The sequence below is a fragment of the Lycium barbarum genome, chromosome 2 (genome assembly GCF_019175385.1).
Source record: "Lycium barbarum isolate Lr01 chromosome 2, ASM1917538v2, whole genome shotgun sequence".
NCBI classification, from domain to species: Eukaryota; Viridiplantae; Streptophyta; class Magnoliopsida; order Solanales; family Solanaceae; genus Lycium; species Lycium barbarum.
The window spans coordinates 91,739,712-91,757,429 of NC_083338.1; positions in this window are offsets into that span (position 1 = coordinate 91,739,712).

Below are 17,718 nucleotides of genomic sequence, written 5' to 3' on the forward strand. Positions count from 1 at the left end.
CCCTGGGAACTGAAACCGAACTACCTTGCCTCTGCAATCAACGTTAGCATAGCAGGAAGCCAACCAATCCATCCCCATAATAGCATCAAACTCAGTCATATCTAGCTCTATCAAATCTGCTTTGGTACAACGATTACATATGACTACCGAACAATCTTTATATACTAGCTTTGCTAAGACAAAATCCCCTACTGGTGTAGCCACTTCAAATGGTTCTATAGATTCAGATTTTATCCCAATTTTATCTGTGACCACATTTGGCGACGCTTCCTGATCCTGCCTGCTGGATAAAGCATATAGGCGATTTGAAGGACCTCCAGAACTGGAAGCCCCTCGACGGCCTCTGCCACGGCCTGCTGGTGTCGGAATACGTTGCCCCATAGGGCGCATAGCAACTGAAGAAGAAGAAGAAGAAGAACCCGCAATAGACCCCGTAGGCTGAGCTGGGCCACCTGCACCACTTCCAAATCGACACTCCCTCATAGTATGGCCCTGACGGCCACAAGTGAAACAAGCACCAGTCATGAAACGGCATTCCCCTGGATGGCGTCTGCCACATCGAGGACACGGGGGTATAGGTGGTCTCATCTGGCCTGAATTCCTGTGCATCTGGAACCCTGAAGTCATGGAGCTTTGATCGGCTCCCGAATACCCCGTGCTATCAAACCTCCTACCAGTAAATCGTGAAGGTGCACTCCGTGCCGGCTGGGAAGGATATCTACTATACTGCTGTTGGGGCTGTCTGCCCCGAAAGTCGCCAGAAGAGTACCCCGTTGATCTATCCCTCTTATGTTGACCCCTTTCATGCTCCCTATCAAATCGGCGCCCTCTCTGTCGATCCTCAACCCCCTGTGCATATGCCTGCACTCGGGCGATATCTATACCGGGCTGGGAAGCCATTGCCATACAACTATCAATCAAGTAATTATCCAGCCCCATTACGTAATGATGTACCCTATCTGCCATGTCAGCTACCATAGCGGGCGCGCACATAGCCAGTGAATCAAACTCAAGGCTATAATCTCGAACACTTCTATCATTCTGCTTCAGGTGTATAAATTTGTCAACTCTGGCTCGCCTCATCTCTGGAGGTAGGAAATGACCCAGGAAAGCCTCTACGAACTCGTCCCATACTGCTGGTGGAGCATCCTCACCCCTGGCCAACTCCCAGGACTCATACCAATTTACTGCTATATCACGCAACTGATATGAAGCCAATTCAACCGACTCAGTTTCGGAAGCCTTGGTCACCCGCAACGTACGCAGCATCTGTCGAATAAACTCCTGTGGATCCTCGGCGGGCTTTGACCCATAGAACTCTGGGGTTTACAAGTCAGAAAATCACGGACCCTCAAACTGTCGTGTCTATCCGCATAACCACCTTCTAACCCGCGTCTGCGAGCCTGTCCCGATACCAACCTGGTCAATAACTGTACTGCGTCACGCATAGCCCTATCTTCCGTCCCTTGCCGGGGCGCTGGAGGCTCGGGTGCTGGAGCCTCAGGAGCTGGAGGTAATTTTGTTTCCTAATCCGCAGTTGCTGCTGCCCTAGGATCCTCTGATAATGATGGTGTAGCGGAGCTCGCTGACTGAAGCCTAATCTCAGACACATATTGGAAATAAGCTTTAGTGACCCTCCGGGTCCCACTGGTCTCTCCAACTACCGCCTTGCCCTTCTGGGCGGCCGTCGCCTTCTTTGGAGGCATCGCTGTAAACATAACAATTTGTTAGGGAAAGATTTATCCTGATAATACAGCTCTATCGCACGATCTAGAATGAGAAGGAAAGATGACATCCTAAATGTCCTGTAGCTTCCTGTTTATAAATGTGGTGCACAACACATCGATAAACAAGACTCTACTCGACACAGTCTGTAGACACTCCGAGGACTGAACCGCTCTGATACCACTTTTGTCACGACCCAACCCCGTAGGCCGTGACTAGTGCCCGAGTTGGACACTTATATTATCTGTTAACTGTAGTCATTTGCAATTAGCATGTCATGATCTCATTTGTCCATAAAACGGGTAGGACATTATTTTAAAGCTGTCAAGTTTTGTATGGCTTAGACACCTGTCTTCTGAGGAGTTGCACTTTTGAAACAACAACATATATATATATATATATATATATATATATATATATATATATATATATATATATATATATATATTCCTACGCAAGCCGACAAGGCTGCCACGATATACAAAATAATAAACATACATATATATGCAAGCCGACAAGGCTGCCATTACGAATGGGTACGCCCCAAACGTAAGTCATAGACATAAAACGCATCAACAACTACAAACAGACCCACACCGATGTCTACAGACCTCTAAGAGTAATGACCGTATCATATGGCGGGACAGGGCCCCGCCGTACCCAAACAAACACATATGAATACAACATAAGGGAGTTATACCACAGGCTAGGCTCCGGAACAAGGGAGCAGTCCAAAATAGCTGAATAGGTATCCTAAGCTGGCAGATCTCCGAAACGAGCGCCTGTACCTGCGGGCATGAACGCAGCCCCCCGAAGAAAGGGGGTCAGTACGGAATATGTACTGAGCATGTAAAGCTTGAAACATAGTAATAGACTTATGTTGAGACAAGGTATGTAGGACTCAATGCAACAACCAGAATTTCATAAGACTTGCCTTTGAACATATTTCATCTGTGTCATTCTCATATCAGTGTCATTATAGCATTTCGTAATCAAAGCTGCATAATTATTCTGTATATAACATATATAACGTGTCCCGGCCCTTTAATGAGGGGCTCGGTATTTATAATCATAGCATCATAAAACATAAACATGTACGTGTCCCGGCCCTTTAATGAGGGACTCGGTAATAAGGAATATATATATATATGCCCTCCTGGCCACCATCTCCATATCATCATATCATCATATCATCATGTCATCATATCATCATATCATCATATCATTATCATATATATAATGTGTCCCGGCCCTCTAGTGAGGGACTCGGTGAATAATATAATAAACATGCGCACGAAAACGTGTCCTGGCCCGGGACTCAGTGAAGGATATAGTGATAAGCACGAGCAGAATAATAAGCAACCACATATAAGCCATTCATCTTTTGAGACTCAATAGATAAGCAACTAACCAGCTCTAAAGTATTGGGATATAAATCATATTCAATTCTTTTCAACTCTCATTACAAGCCATAGCAAGGAACGTTTCAGCTTTCATGTACATGTATCAATTTCCATGATGTAGTTTTTGGAAGTCAAGTATGCTTCTATTCATGCCAATCTTATAAGAGTAGGAACTTCTATACATCATTCATTAGTCAATCATATGGTAGGCTCGTGACAATAGCATTAAGGAAATATAGAATCATAAGTCATGCATGGAACTAGAGAATAGAATTTACCCCAAGGTTCATATCATTTCATACTTACGTCTAGGACATGCCAAAAGAAGGAAGGAATAGGCTTTACATACCTTTAGCGTTTAGTTGTATTCTAACTTGTACTTTCTGCCCAAAAATACTTATCCTATATCAAGATATGAAGAACTACAATTAGTCTACAAGGGAATTCAATACGTATTTTGACGCTCACAATTCCTTTCTAACATTTAAACGACGTTTCGTTCGCACTCAAACCAACTAGCGTTACAAGCTAACATTGCTAATCGTTCTTTCATATATTAATCAAAACTTGTTTAAACATGACTTAGGGAGCTTGGGCAGTCCATACACCATTCAAAATTGTTTCATACACACGGCTAAAAAACACACATAGCATTTCCATTCTCACTTAGCAATTTTTCCAGTTTTAACATGCAACAACAACAACACGTTTAATGACATTACTTTCATGATTCTTGGAACTGTTTTAACATCATTTTCATTCTTACAACAGCCCACCATCATTTCAGTTTCAACTTGAATCAATGCACTTTACTTTCACTAAACGTTTGCAACAAGAATCAACATTCAACACCCACAAATTCACTTCTAACATCAAACCTGTCCACGGTTTTGGACTGCCTATACACTTCAACATATTTCATTTCTTTAATACCTCAATTCACATATTCAACATCCATACAATACACCACAATGTCCATAACAACAACAATTCAAATGTGACACAAAACAGTCCCTAAATCTCCCCTAAAACAGTCCCTTTTTCACGGCTACAACCCCCTTCCCACGATTTCATGATTTTTATCCGTTTATGCAACTACAATACATTCAATCCATTTCCAATACATGTTCAAGAAGATAAAGCATGACTTCATTAAAACCTTCAACACACGGCTCATTTTCATTTCAACAAAAACAGTCCAATATCCAACATGCAACATCACAACCAAACTTCTACAATCTTTGTTCATTTACCCATGTTGGTACATATTCAATTCATCAACAATACATGCAAAATGAATTCAATCATGAATTCACCTCACTCACGGCTCACTCTCTACTTCAACTACAACAGCAATCCATCAACAACATGCATGAACTACACATTCAAATCATCATACAATACAAGAACACTAAGCATTCTTACCTTACAATCTTGCTCTTCACTTTGGCCGACTTTTCCACTCTATTGAGGTGCTACACCTTCTTGTTTCTTTTCAACAACCAATACACATTCTTGTACACTAGATGAGGAGTAAAATTTGGTGGAGAAAACCGAAATTTGGAGCAAGTTTTTGACCCCTCTCTCTCGGCTAGCTCTAGCCGAGAGACTCTCCCTCTCTATCACTATATCTCTCTCTCTTGAAGTGTTGAAATGATTTTGTTAAGGTGGAGTGAATCAGATTTTTTTTGTATATGTATTCACTCCATGCTTTGGAAAAGTGTACCACACTAACTTGGGTCAATAATTCTTTGATTATCCCACTATAGTGCACGGCCAAACATGGCTTAAAAGTGGACTGATTTTTGTCTTTCCAATCCCACTTATTAATCCAATTATGGTTAGTTTAATCCCAATTTTTCCATTAATACTTCCATGCCAAACGAAATTGTAGGTAAATTGTGACTTGAAACGAAACCGGAAGTTAAAATCTCTACTTCGTATCTTAAGATAGTCTTGTCTTTAACTTGTCGCGTTTATTTTAATACGTCTCAATGTATGAAAATATGGGATATAATAGTTATATGTTATTCCTTATATTGCTGGTCGAATTGGGGCAAAAATTGAGTCTATTAAACCTTTCAAAGTGTTTCATTAATGAGATGTCAGTATGATTAAATGGGGGTTGCAACCTTTTCTTGAAGCAAGAAATGGAAGGGATAAGTATATGCTTAAATATAACCCTTGAATATAAATATACTGATTATTTATGAGTACAAAGGGGTAGAATAGGTAAGAGAACGATGTACGTTACTAATAGAGCCAGATATCAATAAGAGCTTTTCTATCGTATAAAGTATATTAGCAAGGATGTTGTACGGAGGTACGAGTATAAGGATATGTCGATATAAGACAAATTTAGGACTAAGGTACAGAAAGATGCTTTTTTAGAAGTCCTCTTGTCACAAGATTATCGAGTTAGTAATGCAAGGCTGAATAGCTAAATGAGGATGTGAAAGATGCTTTGAAGGAGTTAGTTATATGATGGTAGATGAATGAGTTGGAAGTCGCGAGTTTATATAAGTTGTGCCCTTCATTAAGGTGATGAATTTGTAGTTTAAAAGAGGCTTGTCTAAAGACTTAGTGTTTATGCGGCAAAGAGAAGGAGGAACAATAACAATCAGGGCAGATTTTTAGAATAAAATTGGCGCTAGATACCATCACTGTGATGAAATGGGAAAGCGAATAATAGGAGAAAGGTGATCTTGGGAGAACAGTAAAGAAACTATAAAGATCCTTTTGATGAAAGCTTAGGCCCATCCAGGATCAGTACGTCTACGAGAATATGTGACTTGTTACAAATATGTGCAACCAACCGGATAAATTTAGATGACGAATATTCATGACTAAGATTAGTTACGGATTTGGTGAGAGCATGTTCTTGCAAGGAAAAAGAGAACTAATGGGATGTTATGTATAGAATAATGGGCTAACACCTTAAAGGGGGAAGATGAGACAAACAAGTATTGGATCAGGAGTATGCTTTGTTAGAAGTTTGAAAGATAGCAACCAAAAAGGATCAGAACTACCACAAAAGGGATAAGGTTGGGAGATAAAATTCCAAGGAGAGTCTTACCTCTCACACCCTAATCTTACTAGGGTGTGATGGGCACCCGACCCTTACCTAGGGCCGAGCGAACCCGCTGACTCTTACTACACACATAACCGCTTTGGGCTCTTTAAATCAAATAAGAATGAAATACATAATAAGGGCTTGCAGAATCATTTTTTTCCATTGTTCTCAAGGCAAGTAAATCTGTAATCATAAAGAATCTGTAACATAATACATAATGACACATCGGCTGGTGGAGCCGCTTACAAGACTGACATTCTATACCCATGACTCTGTCTGTAAAGTCTCTAACATCGACCAAGATACCATAGCATGAATACTCTGACTCGGCAACACTCCAGGAGCAAATGGAGCTTGCCAATTCCACTAGAACATCTTCTATAATGGCTTCTACTCATCTGGGTGTACCTGCGCGGCATGAAACACAGCCCCCGAAGAAAGGGGGTCAGTACGGAATATGTACTGAGCATGTAAGGCATGAAATACAGTAAAGAGGATCATAACTGAAATGGAGATTTACCAGAAACCAGTATGACTTTTAAAAACATCAATGCACTGCCTTTTTGAATGAAAGTCATGTATGTCATCATCATATATCATATATATGTATAACGTGCCCCGGTACTCTAGTGAGGGACGCGGTGTATAAAATCATGTATGTCAATATCATGTATCATATATGCATGTAACATGCCCCGGCCCTCTAGTGAGGGACGCGGTGAATAGAATCATCATATGCCATCCTGGCCGCCACCCCGTCATCATATCATCATGTCATCATATCATATACATATATATATATAACGTGCCCCGACCCTCTAGTGAACAATGCAGCGGAATACGCACGAGAACGTGTCCTGGCCCGGGACTCAGTGAAAGATGCATTGAGGCATGCACGAGCAGAGTAGTGAAAAACTATATGCACATAAATAATTTTTTAACACTCGATGGAGGAGTACACAAAACGACACTTGAAATATCACAAACACATTTCGGGTCAATCCGAGTTAGTATAAGAAAGTTATGAATATTTTAGTACAGAAACCTCTACGAACGTTTCAGAAGCTATCTTTGGAAAATCAAATTAATAGTCATACCAAGTACCTTTCAAATATCGCTGTGGATCAAATCAAAATAGAACTTTTGGAACTACACAAATGTATCAAGGCATAGCAAAACAGTTTTCGGAAGTCAAGCACATTAGCCATCCTAGTGGCTCTAAGAATAGGAGTTTCTTTGAAATCAGACATATATTTTGTCTGTTTATTTCACAAGGATCATGCAAAAAGAAAGAAAGGGTAATCCTTACATACCTGGAAGATGATTCTCGACTTTTAACTTACTTCCCGTCTTGCAACTCGCGTAAGAATTATTCGTAGCCTCGTACTCTACATATGGAATCATTCATAATATCATTAGGATCATCGTCGTACGTTCGTCTCGAAACTTTAATTAAAACCCTTTTAAATTCTGCCGAAATTCGGGCAGCATTTCCCCTGTTTATATGCCTAGCCCGAAATTCTAATTCAACAACCAACAACATCAACAACAATACCAATAGTATTAACATCATTTCCAATACCGACGTATGCCATAAAAAAGCCCGCACACTGTTTTCTAAATTTCTCAACCAACCAAATTTGCGATATAACTATTTAATAATTTTATTTCCATAAAGAAGCTGAAATTAACACTAACAACATCAATAACCACATCCTCCACATTTTACAAGTTAAATACATTTATTTTCATCCAAAGTTTTCTTCAAATCTCGTTCCATAATTTACAGCACCAACAAACGAATTTATCAGGCTATTCTCTCCGTTCTAATCCGTTAAAACTCTAAATAAACTCGTTAACAATGAAAAGGAACATTATTCATACCTTAAACATGCAGCCACCACATTATCACTCTTCTCCTTGGTTGATTTTTTAGCTCAAATTGAAGACAACGCAGCATACAACACTTTTCTCTTCATGGGCTTCGGGATTCGGGGCACAGATTTTGGTCAAAATTGGTTTTTCTTCTCTCCAAGGCTCTTCTCTCCCTCATTCCAGAATTTTTTGGTGTTCTTGGTCTGAAAACTGAGGAGAAAGGGCTGAAATGTTGTCACACCCCGATCTTACTAGGGTGTGATGGGCACCCGACCTCATATTCGTAGCCGAGCGAACCCGCTGACTCTTAATACATACATAATCCTTTGGACTTTTTAAATCAAATAAGGATGAAATGCATAGTAAAATTTTCAGAAATATTCTTTTTCGTTACTTTCAAATCAAACAAAATCTGTGATCATAAGAAACATAGATCATAATACGAATGACGCATCGGCTGATGGAGCCGCTTACTGAACTGACAACCACTACCCACAACTCTGTTTGCAAAGTCTCTATCTTCGAACAAAACTTCATAGCACATATACTCTGACTCGGCAGCACTCCAGGTACAAGTAGAGCCTACCAACTTCGCTGGAACATCTTCTATACTAGCTTCAACTCATCCGGGTGTACCTGCGCGGCATGAAACGCAGTCCCCAAAGAAAAGGGGTCCGTACGAGTAATGTACTGAGTATGTAAGGCATGAATAGTAACATAGTAAGGGATATAAATATGAATAATAACAGAACGGAGATATAGGGCATATCATGAGATAAAAGAGTAATATGTACATCTGAGTGCCTCTTAGGGCGGATGCCATGCATGCTTAGCTTTCTTTGAAAACACTTCTTTCTAAAAATACATAAATATCTGCAAATAAACTGCCCGACCGTATAGGTACGGTGTAATGTTGCCCGGCCATTTAGGCACGGTGTGATCATCATTAGCCCGCGTCCAGGCCTCCCGCGTCCGGGGTATAAGCTACCTACTGCAGTGGTGTGTCTGCCCGGCCGCCTATTGGACGGCGTGGTGTTTTACTGCCCGGCCATGTAGGCACGGTGTTATTATAAAAAAAAACATACATATTTATAAAGCATGCATGAGAGCCCAAGTGAAATCTACAACTCTATCGGAGTGACGTAAGGTCGGTAACCTCTGATTTATATTATGGAATAATCATCATCGATATATCTCACCTCGAAAGAACAATTTATGAGATGAGACCAACAACAATGAGCAATTCAAGGAAATCATGAAATAAACTCGATAATCTTGTAATAGCATTAAAATCATAAGCTTTGGAACTTCTAGAATCAAAATCATTGTCATCATGCGCATCATAGAAAATATCTCATCATAGAAAACATCTCATCTTCTTTATCCATATAAAGCTCACTCATCCTTAGTGTCATAAGGAATTCTTGAACTCATGAAACTTTAACTTTTGAGGGTAAAACATTATGGGAAAATATCTCATCTTTAACATCATAGGAAGAAGAATCATAAGTTTCTAACTCTTGGAAATAGGAAGGTTATGGAAACATATGTGGAATCACAACATAAGAATCGTACCTTGAAATCATAAACATCTAACTTTTGACAATAAGGAAAATGTGGAAGCAATTATGAAATCATAGCATCAGAGTCATGCCTTGGAAGAATGGGATAAGCCTTAACATACATGTTTCGCGCCCTATTAGCTACGCTTAATTGTCCAAGCTCTCTATCGCTAGTCTACATTCAAGAAGATTGACACTCGTTAGATTCATCGACATATACTTGTCTTAATCCTTCAAATAAATTCACTTATGATCTGCCGAAATTTCGGCAGCATCTCCCCTGCAAATATACTATCCCCGAGAATCTAACTCGGTTAAATCATCAACAACAAACCCGAGAATGGAACTCGGCCACATTATCAACAACAATACCAACAATTATTCTAACAATACTACAATATTCATAATGGTCCAATGCTACCCGAATCCTCCAACTTCAACAAAAGTATTAACCACACAGTTTTCTCATTCTAGATTCATAAACCATGTCAACAATCATGCATTAACAACATCATTCATACAATGTAAGAATCCAAGCTAGTGTCGCATTAACTTTCTTCAACAATCCTATAACGATTACAACTTCATTTCCAAGTCATTAAACCTTCATTTTCTTATGGATTCCACAACAAGAACAACTAATATATCACATAGAATCAATTCACCATAACTTGCCAAACAAACCCCTATTCGGCCACAATAACATCATACATGTTTTCATGCATTTTTGTCCATTTCTATATATTACAACAACAACCAAAAGACTAAGTAAAATTAATTCATTCTTTCTACACAACACCATTCCATTCGGTTACAACACCAACACACATATATGCCATGAATTCCATCCATTTCTATATACTTCAACATACATAAATCATCTATAACATATGTAAAAGAGAATTGAACACATACCTTCCTTTCAACTCATCTTCTTTTCGGCTAGACTTGTAATTGCAAGAATGAATGATTTTCTTGCTTCAACAACTACAACACGTTATAGAGGACCTTCAAATTAGTGGGATACTTGGAGAAAATATTTTTTGAATCAAAGTTGAAGGCTCTATTTTTTTCTTGCCTTGGCCGAATATGGCCCTTTCTCTCCTCTTTTTTTTTTTCTACAAGCTTCTTGATTTAAAATGATGAATTAGTCATCTTTCTCCATATATATACTTGCCCCCCTTTTAAATATGAAATGGCCACATGCCCCCCTTCCTTATTTTTCTAGAGTTTTCTTCCTTTTTCTTGAAATTTTCTTAAATAGTCAAAGAAGACTAATTGTCTTATAATAACCAAATGTGGCCACTTGTCTTATTATATACACTTTGGTCCATATCCACATTAAATAAAATGTGGACATATACCTATATGTCACACGGCCAACATGGCCTCTTTCAAGAACCTACTTGAATTTTGTGAAATTCCCATTTTGCCCCTAGACTTTCGCAATATTACCATGAGCCATTTTGTGAATTTCCCTTTTTACCCTTAACCTTTCTCAATATTTCCATACTAATAATATTCATAAATAATATTCATGACAACTTGTACATTAAAATAATTCTTGAAAATGGTCTTGTCCTTAATTTGTCACGAATATCTCGAAATATTCGAATGTATAAAATACGGGATATAACAAATGTCACTTAAATAGGCATGGGTCATGGGCCTAACCCGGTTGGACTCGGATTGGGCCTAGCCGACTGACCTTTCTGCCTTAAAATGGTCATATCTCCTTATTTCGATGTCACCTGTGAACCCAGAACCTATGGTTGGAAAGCTAATTCAATTATATACAACTTATATTTCTTGGTATTTTTCCAAATTCCAAACTTATAATACCGTTTTTGCCCCTCGAATTTAGATCACCCGAAAACGTTACTTAAAAATACTTGTTTGGAGGACTTCCACTTTGATTCAGCTCAAGGGTCCTTCTTGAGTTGTGTTCAACTTCACATATGTGCTTCATATAACTTGTCATGTGTCCTAAAAAAATCTCGACATGTGGGCCCCACCTCACCTTATGAATAATCCGACGTACAAAAGTCCGGAATACAAAATTATCAACGTGAGTTTAAATTATGTGGCAACAACATGATTGTCAATTTTTAGGAAGCGCGTGTCATGCTCATGCTCTGAAAATGCGGGGTATAACATTACCTAAGGTTCCAAGACAAAGATGCTACGAAAGGTCAAGTAATGAAGAAACAAAGAAGGATTGGGTATGACAACATGGGAGCAAAAGCTTATAAATGATATGAGAATCTTAGGTACAGAAGATCCAAGAGGTAAAGGAAATTAAAGTCATGTTGCAAGTAAGGTGGAACCAGATAGATTTACATGAGGAATTAAAGGCTGGTAGTGGAAATAGAGAAGGATAACGACGAGTAACTTCGCGTAAAATGGCTTGGTTGTACTAAGAAGAATAAGGATAAATCTACCGCTAAGATTGATATGTTCATTCTGGGAAGTAATAGAACGGTATAGAATTATGTATCCCAAAGATGATACAAATATATGACAAGCTTGTCAAGATTATTATACGGCTTCAAATGGTGAAGCGCAGCGTAGTCGAGGATAGCAATGAAAAATAATATGATATAAGTCAAAAAACTTGAGTAAAGATATAGTATTCTAGATATGGCATATCTCTAAAAATCGAAGCTTGAAAGGGTAGTTAGGAAAGAGTATCTCAGTAAGATGGATTCATAAGATATAAACGTTGAACCTACATCAAATGTAGCAAAGGTAGATGATCTATTCAGAGGCAACAAAGATGTATCATGACCTTGATGGATTAAAAGAAGAAATATTGTAGAGTTCATAGTCTGCCAATAAATAAACAGGAAACCTGAAAGACCGAGGAACATATAGATATGTCGTTGAGAAATGAAGGAATGATCAGTATGGATATTATAAATATCAGGAAGTCGGGATAAACAGTTAGTGTTTTCAGGTCACCATTCAAATATTCAGATGGCCCCGTATGAAGCTCTATATGGAAGGAAATGTAGATCGCCAATTGGATGGTTCGATGTAGGGGAAAAAACTTTAGTGGGGCCAAACTTGATCTATCAAGCGGCGGAGAAAATCAAGGTTATTCAAGATCAGTTATTAATAGCTCAAAGCCGCCAGAAATCCTATGCAGAAAACCATCGATGAGACTTGAAATTCAAAGTTGATGATTGGGCGTTCTTGAAAGTGTCGCCGAGGAAAGGTGTGATGAGATTTGGCAAGAAGGGCAAGCTTAGTCCCCGGTATATTGGGCCTTACAAGATTGTGCGCAAGGTAGGCCAAGTAGCTTATGAGTTAGATCTGCCTTCAGATTTGGAGTTAGTCTACCCAGTCTTTCATGTGTCAATGCTTTGTAAGTGCGTTGGAGATCCTTCCAGAATTGTTAGATGATGTCCAAGTTACAAAGAAATTGTCTTATGAAGAAGTACCCATTGCCATTCTAGATAGGCAAGTTCGGAGACTCAGAACCAAAGACGTAGCCTCAGTTAAAGTCCTATGGAGAAATAATAGCAGAGAGGAGATGACCTGAGAAGTTAAGAATGATATGAGATCCAAGTATCCGCATTTGTCTCCATTACTAAAGGAGATCTAGATTGAGACACTATAACCTTCAGGTTCGTAGTACTATAGCTACAGAGGAAACTTTACCGAAACATCCATAAGATCTCTGAGAGTTTAACATTTGAGGACGAATGTTTTTTAGGGGGGGTGGGGGGAGGGGAAGAATGTTACACCTTGAAAATTTTCGCGTCGTTTGCATAGTGATTAAGCTAACGTAAGCTTGGAGAGGTCATGGAACAATTATAAGGTTAATAAATACTCTTAAAAAGGTTAAGCAAGTGTCTAAAAGTTCTGGGATCAAGCAAATCAAAGAAAATAAGTTGTCAAACATTTGGGAAAAATTTGGCAGAATTTTGGACAGAAGTTTTGGGTCAAATTCATAGAGGTATATCTCATAGGATATCAAGAGTTTTGAGGTGTTTCAAGAGCCTAAAATGAATTTCTTCGAGTGTAGTTTCCAACACAACAAACTGTTCATCAATGCGACATCGGAGTAAGGGGTTATAGGTATTTTAAAATGGACTGTCAAAAGCCTGCGAACCTACCCAGAAAATCTAGAAACTACTTAAAAGGCCCACCAATTTCGGCCCATCAACCCAACCCCATTTGGACTACTATATATACCCCCTTAAGTCACCTAAATCACTTAATTCTTCACCATTTCTCATCTCCACACCTCTCAAGAACCTCCCACAACATTTATCCAATATCCTTACACCAAAAAATAGCAAATTTAGGAGTTTCTACATTAAATAAGGCTCGGGTTTGTAAGATTAACAACGAATCTCGACGAATCAAAGAAGGGGTACGACTTTGGGGCTCATATTTTCACCAAAAACGAACCTTATAGACCTGATGAGCTCTCTCCAACACTCCAAACCATTGCAAATCAAATCAAGAGAAGATCAAGCCATAAAATTCTTAACTAGTTTATGGAAGGAGCTTGTTTGTACTTCTAATTGAAGTTGTGGTGGATAGGTTTTAGGGGGAATTGTGTGAGGTGAAGTTCCTCAAGTTATAAGGTATGTTTTTCATCTTGACTTTGATATTAAGTCGTTTCTTTTGAGAATTTTAATGGTTTAAAGTAAAGGAAAACATGGCATAAAGGTCGTAGATAGATATGTTGATGTTTTTGGCTTATGGACTGATTTTCTAAGGAAGTTTCAGATGAATATTTATATGTTTGTCATGTCGTATCTTGATTACGTTATGGTTGATGTTGTTAATGGGGTTTTGGAGTTGTTCTGGAATATAGAGGAAGTAGATAATATAGGAAAAATGTTGTCCGATTTTCGTTGACTCAATTATTAGTCTACTTTGATCTTATGAGAGTTTCAATGGCTTGACCATGGTATGAATTATCTTGAATGTTGATTTTCGAGTTCGGAAGGATAAGGTTTAAGTAGTTAAGGAAACGACAAGGTATGTTAAGGTTAGTCTCTTTCTTTCTAAAGGCATGACTCTTTTCTTATGAACCCATCATGTTTTGCATAACATTCTTATTCCCAAAAAGCTAGTGGTTCATGATTCTCAAAGTTCTTATGATGCCAAAGATATATGTTTTCTATGATGATAATGATGATGATGATGATCCCATTCTAGAGATTCCAAGCTTATGGATTTGATGCTTTTATGAGATTATTGAGCTTATTTCATGATTTTCTTTATTTTATTCATTGTTATTGATCTCACCTTATGATAGTTGTCTATTCAAGGAGAGATGGAGTGATGATGATTGTTCCATAATATAAGTCAGAGGTTACCGACCTTATGTAACTCCAATAAAATAGTAACTTTTAATTTGGCTTCCATGCATGTTATGTATATTATATATGTATATATGATATGATAAAAGATGATGGCATTATATACGCACATCTTATATGTATATGTGGTATGGCAAAAGGGTGATGGCATTATATACGCATAACCATCTGATCAGTTGGTATACTATGATATCGTCCCGGACGTGGGATGCCTGGACGCGGGATATATTGGTATATAATTATGATATAATGTATTTATAGATCGGGATGCACGTTCCGCAGCACTATTATGTTATATATGTATGAGAAATGTTTTTGCGAAAACGCTAAGTATGCATGGTATCCGCCTAAGAGGCACTCAGATGTACAAGTTATCTCTTTATTTCATTTTATTTTCCCTATATCTTGTTATGTTATCATTCATGCCTTACATACTTAGTACACTGTTCGTACTGACATCCTTTCTTATGGACGTTATGTTCATGCCTGCAGGTCGACTGGTAGACGGATCAGACCCCTAGGAGCTTTATCACTGGAGTTTAAAAAACGCTCCAGTTGCTTCGGAGCTAAAGTTTATTGGTACTACTTTTGTGTGTATACATATATATATATATATATATATATATATATACTTGGGTATAGCTAGAAGTCCTATATTGTTATTAGTTCATATTGTTGTATTATATTTTGGCAGCCCTGTGGGCTTATGTTTATGGGCATAGTTATTGATGATTATATAGCGATGTGCCATTATCCTATGATATATGCCCTTGCAGAGTATTACGCCCATGGGCTAGCTTTTTTGCCCACCTAGAAATAAGTATGAGATGTATGTTCAGTTGTGCTCGGTAGGTTAGCTCTGGGTATCCGTCATGGCCCACCGGTTGTGGTTTTGACATATTTAGTTTGAAACGAAATCCAACAAAGAACGACCACCAAACAAGGGTTTAACTTGTACAAACAATCAAAGAAAGTTATCATAACAAATCATGTTTTTAAGACATTCTTAAGAGTATATATATTTCAGACGAAATATATATATTTATATATATATTCCGGGTATCCATCATGGCCCACCGGTTGTGGTCATGACATATTTAGTTTGGAACGAAATCCAACAAAGAACGACCACCAAACAAGAGTTTAACTTGTACAAACAATCAAAGAAAGTTATCATAACAAATCATGCTTTTAAGACATTCTTAAGAGTATTACTCTTAAGAATGTTTTAAAAGCATGATTTGTTATGATAACTTTCTTTGATTGTTTGTACAAGTTAAACCCTTTTTTGGTGGTTATTCTTTGTTGGATTTCGTTTCAAACTAAATATGATATTTGAACTAGGTCATTTTCGCGTGTAGGGTCGAGCCCGCATTGAACCTTTAAACGATTATACAACTGTTAACATTTGTATTGTCTATTATGTAAGATTGTACTTGTTCTTAAAAGGTTGAAACTTTACACATATTTTTGCTCATTAAATGGGTTTTCTTAAACTTGAATCTAAACACTTGAATTGCATATGTTGTATATCGATTGATTTGGAATACTGCTATTTTGAGATGATGGTGTGATTGATGATTCTTCTAATTTGCCTTGATTTTTGATTTGTTGTGTTTGGCCTAGTTATTCGGGAGGATGAATAACCACCGTGGGTCGCTCTCCGGTGTGTGAGACACATTTATGCGCTAGCCTAGTTATTTGGGAGGATGAGTAATCCGTGAGTTATACTCCGATGTAAGCCGCACTTTTGGAAAATCACTAGTTATTCGGAGGACGAATAACTGTGGCGAGTCACTTTCCGGTGCGTGAGCCGCATTCGTGCGCACGCCTAGTTATTCGGGAGGATGAGTAATGTCTGTGAGTTGTACTATGGTGTGAAAGCCGCATTCATGTGTAAGCCTGCTTATTCGGGAGGATGAGTAATGTCCGTGAGTTGTACTATGGTGCGTATGCCGCATTCATGTGCAAGCCTGCTTATTCGGGAGGATGAGTAACCACCTTGTGTTGTACTCTAGTGCGTAAGACGCATTTATGCGCAGACCCTAATTATCATTGTGTGAATCCTACATTTTTTGCCTATGAGTTATACTTCAGTTGCCTGTGTGTGGCTTGTTGATGATCTTGAGTTCCTGATTGAACGACTTAATATGATAAATGGTTTGATTGATTGCAATTGTTATATTTCCTTCTTATTTGGTTGTCCACAGAAAGTCCTACGAAGGTTGATGATTTTGCTCTATCTCTTACTTTTGAACAGTTTTACTACTACTGATTCATATGTTTTTTTATAACTATCTTATTTGAATTATTAACTATTGCCCCTTAGACACTCTCTGAGTACCCAGTACTCAGGCATACCATTGTTGTTTTTTATTGTATGTTAGGTATTGAAGAAGAGCAGGGTCGTGATAATCGTATAGAGTATGCTAATTTGTTGCTCTCCAGACTTATTAGTGAGCCAACATGCTTGTTCGTGGGGCACCTCTCTATCTTTACTTGTTGCTTTTAATTTCTGATTTGCATCCTAAAGTTAGATTATCATTATTTCTCTTAGAAGCTACATAGATAGTTGTCAGAATTGTGGGTAAATATTAATGTCTCGTATGACTTGTTACGCATTTGGCCAGTCTTATTATTATTTAACTAGTTATAGACTTCCACTGATTTGTTATAAGTATGGGCATGTTTTGATTAGGCCTTAGTAGCTTTCTAATTAATGTTAAATGACCTCATAA